Source organism: Ictidomys tridecemlineatus, unplaced genomic scaffold (assembly GCF_052094955.1).
Source record: "Ictidomys tridecemlineatus isolate mIctTri1 unplaced genomic scaffold, mIctTri1.hap1 Scaffold_885, whole genome shotgun sequence".
Lineage (NCBI taxonomy): Eukaryota > Metazoa > Chordata > Mammalia > Rodentia > Sciuridae > Ictidomys > Ictidomys tridecemlineatus.
In genome coordinates this window covers 145,836-158,486 of record NW_027526125.1, presented here as the reverse complement: position 1 = coordinate 158,486, position 12,651 = coordinate 145,836, and the positions used below count along the sequence as shown (strand labels likewise).

General features: G+C 36.2%; 1 pseudogene; it reads left to right on the top strand.

The window, feature by feature from the left end:
• Positions 1 to 1,040: 1,040 nt before the first annotated feature.
• On the top strand, positions 1,041 to 3,446 carry LOC144374798 (sphingosine-1-phosphate phosphatase 1 pseudogene; annotated as a pseudogene).
• Positions 3,447 to 12,651: the final 9,205 nt, after the last annotated feature.

Sequence of the window (12,651 nt, the reverse complement as noted above, 5' to 3'; positions counted from 1 at the left end):
CTACTTTTATTAATTTGGGTCTTCTTTCTTTTAGATAGATTGGCTATGGATTTAGCAATATAGTTTATTTTTTAAAAGAACATTTTTTTGTTTCATTGATCTCTTTTATTGTTCTTTTATTCTCTATTTAATCAATTTCAGCTCTTTATTGTTTCTTTCTATTGGTTTTGGAATTGGTTTATTCTTAGTTTTCTAAGACCTTGAGATGCACAATTAGGTATTCATTTGAGAGCTTTCTGATTTTTTAATATAGGCATGCATAGCTATAAAGTTCCCTCTGAGAACTTCCTTCATTGTGTCCCATAGATTCTGGTATGTTGTGTTTAATTTTTGCTTGATTCTAAGAATTTTAAATTTCTCCAATGACTCACATTATTCAAATATGTTGTTCAATCTCATTGTGTTTGAACAGTGTCTGAATTTTATTTTGCTTTAGATTTCTGATTTCATTACATCATGAACTGACATAAAGTGAGAAATTACTTGAAGTTTTGAATTTGCTAAGACGTACTTTATAGCCTAATACATGATTAATTTTGAAGAGAGTTCCACAAGTAGCTGAGAAGAAAGTACCTTCAGCTGGATTAAATTTTCTGTAGATGTCTATGAAGTCAATTTGTTCTAGAGTATTGTTTCATTCTGTAGTATCATTGTCAATGTTATGTCTGGATGGCCTATTTATTAAGAAAGAGTATCGAATACACCAGTTTATTGTATGGGGGCTGTATGTCACTTTATGTGGAGTATTGTTTATTTTTTTAAATTGGGTGCACCAATCTTCTGAGAATAAATATTTATAATTGTCATATCTTTTCATTAGATATTACTTTTACTAATAAGTGGTGACCATTTTGTTCTCTTTGGCTAATCTTGACTGAAACACTGCTTTGTTGGGTATGAGAATAGCTACTTCCAATTGCTTTTTAATTCATTGGCATGAAAAATCCTTTCACTTTGTCCTTAGATGTGTTTGCTGGTGATGTCTATCTTACAGACAACATACATTTGGTCTTTTAAAAAAAGAAAAAAACCGACCGGCAGACTCCAGCGCGTCGGACCGGCAGACTCCAGCGCGTCGAGCAAGGCGCTGCTGCCGCTGGCTGGGCGCGCGGAGACGGTTCGCAGCGCTGGGGCTCGGCTCGCCCTCCAGGTCCCGTTATCATGTCGCTGAGGCAGCACCTAGCCCAGCTGGCTGCCTGTCTGCAGGAGCCGCAGAAAGTGGCCCGTTTCCAGCGTCTGTGCGGGGTGGAGGCGCCGCCGAACCGCTCAGACGACCGGAGGGAGGATGAGAAGCTGGAAGCGCCGCTCGCCGGAGATCCCCGGCGGCGAGGGCGGCAGTCAGAGGCGACCGAGGGCCCCCAGCCTCCTGGGAGCGACCGCAATCAGTGCTCAGTCAAGCCGGACGGCAGCGGCGCCCCCAACGGCGTGCGGAACGGGCTGGCGGCCGAGCTGGGCCCGACCTCGTCGCAGCGCGCGGGCTCCTTGCGACGCAACTCGCTGACGGGCGAGGAGGGCGAGCTGGCCCGCTTGAGCAACTGGCCGCTCTACTACCTGTTCTGCTTCGGCACGGAGTTGGGCAACGAACTCTTTTACATCATGTTCTTCCCTTTCTGGATCTGGAACCTGGACCCCCTGGTGGGTCGCAGGCTGGTGATCATCTGGGTGCTGGTCATGTACCTGGGCCAGTGCACCAAAGACATCATCCGCTGGCCGCGACCCTCCTCGCCGCCCGTAGTCAAGTTGGAGGTCTTCTACAACTCCGAGTACAGCATGCCCTCCACCCACGCCATGTCTGGCACCGCCATCCCCATTGCTATGGTCCTCCTCACCTATGGCCGCTGGCAGTATCCTCCTATATATGGACTGATTCTTATACCCTGCTGGTGTTCTCTAGTTTGCCTAAGTAGAATTTACATGGGAATGCACTCCATTCTGGACATTATTGCTGGATTCCTATATACCATTTTAATCTTAGCTGTCTTCTATCCATTTGTGGACCTGATTGACAACTTCAACCAAACTCACAAATATGCTCCACTAATCATCATCGGTCTTCATTTATCTTTAGGGATCTTTTCTTTCACTCTTGATACCTGGAGCACATCCCGTGGAGACACAGCTGAGATTCTAGGAAGTGGTGCTGGAATTGCATGTGGATCCCATGTTGCTTATAGCGTGGGTCTACTATTAGATCCCTCTTTAGAGATACTACCTTTCACTAGGCCTCCTATTACTGTGACTCTGTTTGGAAAAGCCATATTGCGGATCCTCATAGGAATGATATTTGTACTAATAGTCAGAGATATAATGAAAAAGATCACCATTCCTTTAGCCTGTAAAATCTTCAACATACCATGTGATGATATTCGAAAAGCAAGACAGCACATGGAAGTTGAACTTCCTTATCGATATATTACCTATGGAATGGTTGGTTTCTCTATCACATTTTTGGTTCCCTACATATTTTTCTTTATTGGTATCTCTTGATGGGGAAATACTGTTTGTGATAAGAAAGGAAGTTATCAGTTACTGATACCTAAAAATATACTCTAAGTAAAAGATCAGAGTTAGGCTTTTGCAAGAATTTAACTTAAATAATTATTTAAGTAAATTCTTAAGAGTCAGTGCTTTTTATCATTGCACATCCAGATATTGTTTTAGGTGAGCTGAACTATTTCTATACTGAGAAAATGATTAAGTATCTATTTAGAATGTTCATGTAATGTTTGGAGAGTTTTGTGCTATTATGGATTCAAGTTATATATAATATATATTAAGGTACATAATATACAATTATATATCTAATATATGTTATATATAAAATAATATACCTAAGGTTTTTTTTAACCTGTGGGGTGTATTATTAAATCAATAATAATATGCAAACAGTTGTGCCTGTGTATTTGGAATTAATACAGGTATGTTATTAACAAATATATTTAACATTTATTTACTATGGGAGCTATTTCCTAATTGAATTGCTTAATTAATAGACCAGAATTCATATGCTACCACATATTAATTTACTGCCTCTTTTTACACTGCCATCACCTTTCATGTTACCCATGATGTTGAACATGGGAGACATTTTTAATGGACCAAATTTTCAGAAAAATTAGTTTTTAGATTCTTTTTTTTTTAAAGTTCTGTACACTGTGTTGAATGTACTTTTTTTGCAACTGTTTTGTACATCAGTTTAATAATTCAGGTACTGAATTTTATTGCTTGCTAATTGTGCCTTTCTGTTGCTGAATTAAGAAATGACATGTATACTGTGATATAAAAAACTAATTCTATCTTAATTACATATAATCAGGCAAATATTTTAAAAATATATGTCAAACTAACAGGGATTGAACTAAACCACCCTTAATCCTTTAGACCTTTATTTAGAAAGAAATGTGGAATGGGCTAAAATTTCTCACTAATTTATTGGAAAGCTAAAAGGATAAATATTTCCATTTTTGTAGGTATTTTTCTGTGTATTGTAAGTTATAGGAACAAGATATATTTTTTTTGCACATTGTCTTGATTGTTTATACTGCAGGTAGATATTTCCAATGAATGGAAATGTAGTTGAAAATGTAGTTGAAATTTTAGGTGGGACGGTGCAAATGCTTCATATGTAAAAACATTTTTCTAAATTTGGAAAGGATTGGATTGCTCACTGTTAACTTTTAATACTCACTTATTAGCTACTTAAGATAAATTATAAAATCTAAAAATAATAAGTATCAATCATTTAGATCCTATTATTTTTCAAACTTTTTATTGTTTTCACAGTGGAAAATTTGGGTATAGTATGCAACTATTATTTTTGTCTGTGCCTTTATATTTTCAAGTGTGATTGTAATTAGATTAACATAATTTTATTTGTAGTAAGATATTCATAAAGAAGATAATTAACTTTCCATATAAATGAACATCAGGTATGGGATTACTGATTTTAGTGCAATATCTATGATTATCCTGAAATATCAATTCAGATGTATCTATTTTGCATAGCATAACTATTTGAGCTCATATTTTTATAATTCTGATTGAGAATTTAGGGACATGGTAATTTTTTCCGAAACTGAATCTGATAATTTTAAATAAAGCAACTAAATTTGGACTCTTTACCTATTAAAAAGAAACCAAGGCACTTTGGAACCTATCGGTACATTGGAAAATGTGAAAAGAGCTTTTCTTTCAAAAACGTGTGATTATTGAATGAATTTTGGGGTCTATGCTATACTATTAATTTTTATATCTAGGTCAAAAGTATTTGAAAATATTCCATTTTTTGTGTTTTATTATTTTCTGTCTTATGACAGTTCTATGCTAAATGTATTTTAAAATAAAAGTCAAATTCAAGATTAAAAAAAAAAAAGAAAAAAACCCTATCCAACAATCTGTGTCTTTCAATTAGAGAATTAAAACCATTTATATACAGTGTTTATGAGTTATGTATTATTTTGTTTTATTTCTAATATTTGATTAATTCCTAATTCTAATTGGTTTATTTACTCTCCCAATGAGATTTAATTCTAATTGGCTTATTACTCTCCCAATGAAATATATTATTTCCAATGCATGCTTTCTCTCTTTCTATCACCTTCTTCTATGTAAGTTTGCCCTCCTTAATGGTTTGACACGTGCAGATTTCAGAATTCTTTCTATATCTGATTTTTCAGTTTTTAATTTTAATTTTTTGCATTATAACTATAATAAGTCCAGGAAAAGGTATTTTATGCTCAGATCTTTTTGGAGTTCTAAGTGCCTCCAGTACCTGCATTCCCAACTCATTCTCAAAATTAGGGAAATTTTCTGCTATTATGTCACTGAATAAATTTTCTTTGTCATTAACCTGTATCTTCACTCTCTCTCCTCAAGACCTGTGTGTATTAAATTTTTTTGTGGATATTGTCCCAGAGCTTCTCTACATTCTGTTGATACATCTTTCTTAATTTTCTCTTCATTACTATCTGAATGTTCTAAGACATTCACCTCATCTTTAAGCCCTGATATTCTCTCTAAGTGGGGAACCATGTACCCAAGCAGTGAAGCGAGTTCAGCTCCATTGACTGGGTTTCTTATTGTCATAGAAAAAATCATTTATGTTTCCTTGTGTTTGTGTGTGTGTGTATGTTTTCAGAGAATGTATATCCTTCTGAAAAATTATTTCAATATTTTCCTTTCTACATTTGTAAATCTAGAAGATGAAAACTTTATGAACACAATGATTTAATTTTAATTTTATTATATTACCAACATGGTGGCATACCAGGAATAATGCTACTCAAATTCCTGTTTTCACAAACCACTTCAGTAAAATAATGTTTAGCCTCCTGCAACTCCCTTACCCCAGAATTTATGATGTCTGCTGGATGATAAATAAATGCCAATAACCATGAATTGGGTGAACAAAATAAATAATGAGAACACATTGAAGGGGAATTGCAAGAAATATTGTAATCCCTGAGGATAATGTGACTAGTAACTCATCTGTCTTTGGGGACACAGATAAAACAAAGGGGCAGTGTGTCCTGCCTTCCATTTTTATTGCTGTACATATTTTGTCCGCAAATAACCACCATGCTTCTTAATACCAGTGTCTACTCTCAACATTAAAGAACAATTCTTGTCAATGACTTACCTCATCATGAGAACTTACAGTAAGAAGGGAAACTATAATCTCTTCTTGATTTTTGTCTCTTGTCATTTATTTTTTAAAGTATCTTTTATTGGATGTTAAATAAATCAGAAAAAAATATAATGACATTTCTCTGAAAGTAAAAACAAGCAAATTGAGGGTAATAAACCAAGTAATAGTTAGAGCTGCCTAACATAATTACTTTTAAACTTCCCATTTTATTTATTTATTTTTATTGCTGCATTGTAATTATACATAATAGTAGGAATCATTATGCCACATTTGTATACACACACAACACCATGTGTTTCTTTTTAACACCTGAATGGAGCAGCTTCTACTGCAGCTTCTGGCCATGAGCTGTACCCCCCACTGTCCTCCCTTATGTTTTTAAATCTCCTTCCTGCCTGGGTCTTTGTTGGTGCTATTCCCTAGAGGTAGAATTCTTTTCCCCTTTGCTGCCTCACAGATCTGCCCTGAAAGTCATCCTGCATGAACCTCCTTTGAGCCCTCTGTCCTAAAGCTCCAATTAAATAGTCTTCTGTTAAGATTTCCTGTGTTTGGGGTTATGGACTGGCTGCTGGAATGAGGTACTCTTCCATAAAGGAGGTGGCTTAGGCAGCAGAGACTGATTGTCTCCTAGATCTACAGCCTATCCTTGGGATTATTGGTCAGTATGCTCAGATCTCAGCCTGTTTTTACGTGGCATTCTTTCCCATGTTTGTCTCTGTGTCCAGATTTCTCCCTTCTTGTAGTGTCAAGAGTCATAATACACTTGGAACCCACCATAATCCAGAATGATTGGATTAAGAGTACCCTGATAAGGTGCAACTAATTTCAAACAGGGTTAAGTCTCAGGTTCTGTGGGCCTGAATTTTAGGGGGACACTATTCAACCCAGTGCACTTTCATAGTACTTAGCACAGTTTCTATCTGTGTGCTTAATTGTTATTATCTCTGTGTATTTCATATTGTATCTACAGTTGTATTACCAGTCTCTAGATGAGTACCAGACACACAGTAAGCTCTCAATAAATGCTTAATGAATGAAGGAGAACATTCTTCATTCAGGAAGCACAGATTCCTGGGAAAAAAAAGGTAACACCTACTTGTTAAACCTGCAAACAGCTACTAAGGCAATGCCTACATAATAACAAACAACCTTGTCTTGGTCTACTTTTTGACTATCCGCTCTTGAGAGTGATGCATTAGTTTCAGTGACAATATACTGAAATTCACATGATGTTCCTAATCTTACTCTTAAATATCATTCAAAAAGGTAACTCTTTTGCTTATAATTCAATATTTGTACAAGAATATATGATGCAAATTAAATATATGCACAATCATCCCTTGCTATCTTCTGCAGACAATTGGTTCCAGAACCTCCCACCTCACTTAGATACCTCAATCCACAGATGCCTAAATACCTTGTAGAAAATGGCACAGTGTTTGTATACAAACTGCATAAACCTCCTGTTTACATTAAATAATCTCTGGATTACTTATCATAAACAATACAACTCTCTATATGTAAATAGCTGTTATACTGTATTGTTTAAGGAATGATTACCCCCAAAAGTATGGATATAATTTTTTTCTGATATTCGTGACCTGTGGTTATTTGCTTATAATAAAATTCTTTATTTCCAACTAATTGAATTAATTTATTTGTGGTTAATGAACGTGACTTTCGATTGCTGCTTTGAGCTCTTGGTAAACAGTGATTTTAACAGAGTGATTGGAGCAAAGTATTGCTGCTTCCCCTTCTGCTACACAGTTGTCAAGATGTTGGGTTTTTGAAGTTTTTCCACAAATATCAATGGGCTATCAAGTGATAATACCTGTAAGATGAATGGAGTTCAAAATGCATGCTATGGATGGATGTACCAGTAGGAGTCCTATTTGGGGTGAGGCTATTTTGGAAGTTCCAATTTGGGAGCATATTCATCTTTGTGAACTATTCCTACCCTGACTCTGGTTCAGGCTGCAGTATCCTTGATCACAGTGGCATGGAATATCACTGATATCCATCAGCCTTACACCAAATTTCCTGGCCAACAGCCTCTGACCTCCAGGATAGTGTTCTGAGATCCTGTAACTACTGAGCAAGGCACTTGGGAACAAAGCAGACCCGATCTTTCAGTGTCAACACTTCCATTCTCTCCATCTGGAGCTAGCCTAAAGGTTGATTATATTTGAATTTTTTAGCATCATATTAAATTGGCACAAATCATTTTGATTTGTGGTTTTAATATTCTGGCAGCTATTATTTACTCCTTGTATTTCCCCCTTTTAGTTGTATTCTTTTAAACTAAAGAGATGCAGAGGGGTCTAACCCTACAGTGTAGGAAGTAGCAACATAATCATTGTTAATCTATTTCTTCCTGCCATCAACTGTTTATTTTTTCTTTCAAAAAGTACTTTACATATTCTTTGCCTTGTTGTCATTTTGATACATTGTATGCAAAGCTCTTCCTACTGTGTGGCATTGTTGGTCCTTCAATCATCTTAGATTTATTTAGATTTGCTCATCTGATGAATCTGCTTATCATATGACATTTGCAAAAATAAGTTATTGCATGCATCCATTGCATTTTTAAAAATTCTCATTAGCAGGAAATTTTCAAATTTAATCTTCTTGTTTGAAAGAAATTCTGGATCTTCCACAATACAGCCTTAGACAGAATAGTAAATTTATTTGCCTCATCTAACATAAAAGCTAAGAATAGATATTCTGTCTTCAGTTGTGGCTATTACCTGGTTTCTTTTCATTTATTTTTCAGGTCTGCTGAGTAATTATCAGACTCAGGTGGTCATTAAAGACAGACTGCCATCACCTCATATGCAAGTCTGTTAAAAAAAAAGATTATTGCTTTCTTATCAGTTTGAACAACATCTTGTGCATGACTTGCACCAGCACAAGTGCTGTTCCCAGTTATAAGTGTCATGTAAATTACTGGACTTTTTTTTTTTTGTGTGTGTGTGTGTGTGATGCTAGGGATTGAACCCAGGGCCTTGTAAATTCAAGACAAGCATTCTACAAACTGAGATGTGTCCTCAGCCCTATATTACTGGACCTCATTCTGATATCCAGTACAAAGGATTTATATTGCAAGCTGTTATAGCTTTCCTCATTGAGGATGTGTGATTTCCAGTGGTGTACCAATCATTTGATTGGCCATAAATCTAGAATTAGACTGAAACTGCTTCAACAAAGATCTGACCCATAGTGATCCATATTTCTGGAATATCACGGGCCATTTTTATATCCTGATATTCTTTTTTTTGTTCATCTTACTATGATCCTATGCTTTTGCATTGACTATATTATAACTGTGTTTGTAATATTAATGATAATTATAAGCAATCTCTTGGTTGCTTTTATAGTTTAGATACAAAGTGTCCTCCAAAAGCTCAAGTGTGAGATAATGCAATAAAGTTCAGTGGTGAAATGACTAGATTATGAGAACTGAAGCCTAGGAGTGAATTAATCCACTGATGTGGATTAACTTCTTGGTAACTCCTGGTCGATAAGGCGTGGCTGGAGGATGTAGGTCACTGGGGGCATGCTTTTAGGGTTTCTATTTTTATCATCAATAGAAATTGATGAACGGTCTTCTCTCTCTCTCTCTCTCTCTCTCTCTCTCTCTCTCTCTCTCTCTCTCTCTCTCTCTCCTTCCTGATTGTCATACCTGAGCCATTTTCCTCCATCACACACTTCCACCATTGATATTCTGCCTACCTTGGTCTCAGAGCTATGGAATCAGCTGACTCTGGACCAAACCTCTGAAATCATGAGTCAAAATAAACTTTTCCTCTTGTAAATTGTTCTTGTCAGGTCTTTTGGTTGCAGCCAGGCAAAAGCTAACAGAGTTGTTGAAAATGGTCAACTTGTTTGTTTTACCATGATATATTCTATGTGGGTCTGAAAAGTCTTGGATTGAGATTTCTGGAGTCAGATTTCAGTTCCCTCAGGTAATTTCCCTAAGTATGTGTTCTGTCCCCTCACCCACCCCCCATAAAAAAGGACACAGAATGACTGGGATTAAGTTATTAATTGAAATAGTAAAGGTAAAGGTTGAATGTGGGGTGTATTATGGTCCTGCCTAGATTTTATACCATATTTCCAGATAACTATTTCTCTACTTGAATGTATGAATTCTTAATTTGTCTGCAACTATAGATGTCTAATGTACAAATCTTTATCAGGTCAACAAGTATAATTAGATGTCAGTGATTGAGTGATGTTCCAATTTTTTTCTAGAATTTTCTGTTTTTTATTTTTATAAGTTAAATTTTCTTTGTGATGTATGTCAGCTTTGTGATCTTTAAAAAACTTTTTGTTTTTAACAGAGGATTCTCTTTCTAGGTTAAAACATGGCTGATCAAGTCATAGAAGAACAGAGCAAGTACTGTTTTTTTGTTTGTTTGCTTGTTTTGGGTACCAGGGATTGAACTCACCTCAGGGGCACTCAACCACTGAGCCACCTCCCCAGCCCTATTTTGTATTTTATTTAGAGACAGGGTCTCACTGAGTTGCTTAGCACCTCTCCTTTGCTGAGGCTGGCTTTGAACTCGGGATCCTACTGCCTCAACCTCCCAGAGTCACTGGGAGGATTACAGGTGTGTGCTACGGCGCCCAGCCCAAATACTGGTTTTTGAGACCCTCCAATTGTAAGAGCTGAGATGAACCTTTTACTAGAGAGTATCTCAGGATTTGGTGAGTAGATGTCCTTTATTTTTCACAAAACATCAGGGCCCTGAAATATTTCTTTCTGAAAACAGATGATTGACTCCAATTTATAATTTTAATGACTTTGATAGTTGGCTAAAAAAGTGTCTTCCTCTTCCTGAAGATTGATAGGAAAGAGAACACCAAATGTTGCTCATGGATGGTTCATGTAGAAATAAAGGGAGATGAACACCAATCTGTGGATACTCTTGCCTTTTTAAGGCCCAGTTTCTTGTAAGGAGATAATGTAGCCCATGGGTCACCAGTAAACATGCAGCACAACTTTTGTGTTGTTTTTATTTGTGAAAAATGAACCGAGGTCATGTTTTGTTATGGAATACATATTCAGAGAATAATATGTTAGTGCGTAGGTTAGTGGGATCTTACCAAAAATTATCAGTTGTTACCACCAAAGATAAGAGTATCAGCAAAAAACTAAAACTTACAGAATACTGTATTTTAATAAAGCTGTCTCAAATGCACAACATAATTGGATACATCCTGCTGAATTTTAAGGGCCATGGGGGGCATATTCTCTCATTTTATAGATAAAAATACCAAACACAAAAAAGGTTAAAGGTTTTGTTCAAGTTAACCCAGAGAGACTGGCTGAATTGGAAAAAAAATCTGATTATTTTTATTTCTTGTCCAATGTCCTATTCACCACATTGTCTCTTCAAACATGTGAAATGACATCCTTACTGATGAATCCAATGCCTACCTAAGCGAGGAGGGAAAGTAAGAAATTCTTTTCAAATGTGCAACAATCATTAGCTGACATGAATATTGGCACGCCACGTCCTTTTTTGTTGTTGTTGTTTAAACTTTCAGAAGAGGATTTTCACCCCATTGAACTGAGAGAAATCAGATTTACGTTCATAGGACTGTGATTTCATTTATGTTTCCAAAAGCGTGGTGAGCTTTGCACAAAACAATTTTCCATCTTTTAAGTCCTGCTAATCCACTTTAAGCTTAGGCAAGAGTCACACACATCCCCTCAGCCTCTGTGATCACACACAAACCACCTCTGCTAATCTCCTCAAAGGAGATTTTCCTTTGCACAGGCAGAATGCACAGCAAGGGACAGTGAGTGCCTTGCAAAGCCTCCCAGGTTCATTTATAATTCAGCTTTTATCCTAAGACTATAGCATGAAAGGTCTCTTCCCAAAAATCCCGGGCCCTTGCACCATGGCTCTGATTCTCTCCCTAGCTTTTTAATAACTGATGAAGTTGAGGATGCAGTCTTTACACAAGGAGTGGCCATCATTCCCACCATGTACTTGCAAATGGAAATAGAAAACTACCCTGATATTGAGCCCATTGGGTTTCCAGGTATCTGAGGATCTTATTGACTGGGTTTTCTTTGCTTGGTAAATGATAAAAAGATAATAATAACTCTCTCTTGTATGTCTGAATGCAATTTCCATCTTAGATCAGGCATTTGAGTATCTTAACCACGATTATCACGTAGTACATAATAAATGGCATTGTGAATAGATTTTAGTGCTTGGGCAAAATAAAAGCACAATTTTCCTTTAACAATGAGACAGAAATCTACTACTGAGAGGAATTGCAAATTCTGGCTTGACATATTTTCTCTTAAAACAAACAACCTACACATTTACATACATTCTAGGAAAAACAAAGAAATGTGTTTCATCAGCAAATTCAACAGTATGAACATAAACACTTATTTTTCTATAAGGATTATAATAATAAGCTGTAACTATGTGTCCTAATTCTTCAAATTTATAGTTCAGTAGATTGATTTTCATGGTCTCAGGTGTTAAAACTTTGGAAAAGTTTATTCTTTGGGGACACCATTGTGATTCAGTGAAACATTCCACCGGATTCCCTTCTGTTCAGATGGTAGCTCAGTAGAGCATGCTCTTGTTAGCAGAGTGATGGCACATCACTTTGTTGTTATTTGCAAAATTCATAGGTTTCTAATTTTAATTTACTGCATCTGCTGAGAATTGATACTCGAAATGATGAAAAATTAGGCAGAGGCTCACTGAACATTCTTTCTCGAGGACCTAAAAACCACACCATTACAACCTCTTATTTCTCTAAACAAAATTATTCAGAAAAAGTCTTAGCAAGGTGGGAAAATTTGCATAAGCATTTTTGAACTGGGAAATGCACATATTCTCAGGTTAGTTTTGTGTTTTAGATCATAGAGTGCCTGTCCTTATAACTACAACTAAGTGAAAGAAAGAAAATTAATTTCTCTTTTTAAGTTATTTATTGAAATATTTTTTTAAAAAGCTTTCCTTCTTCCT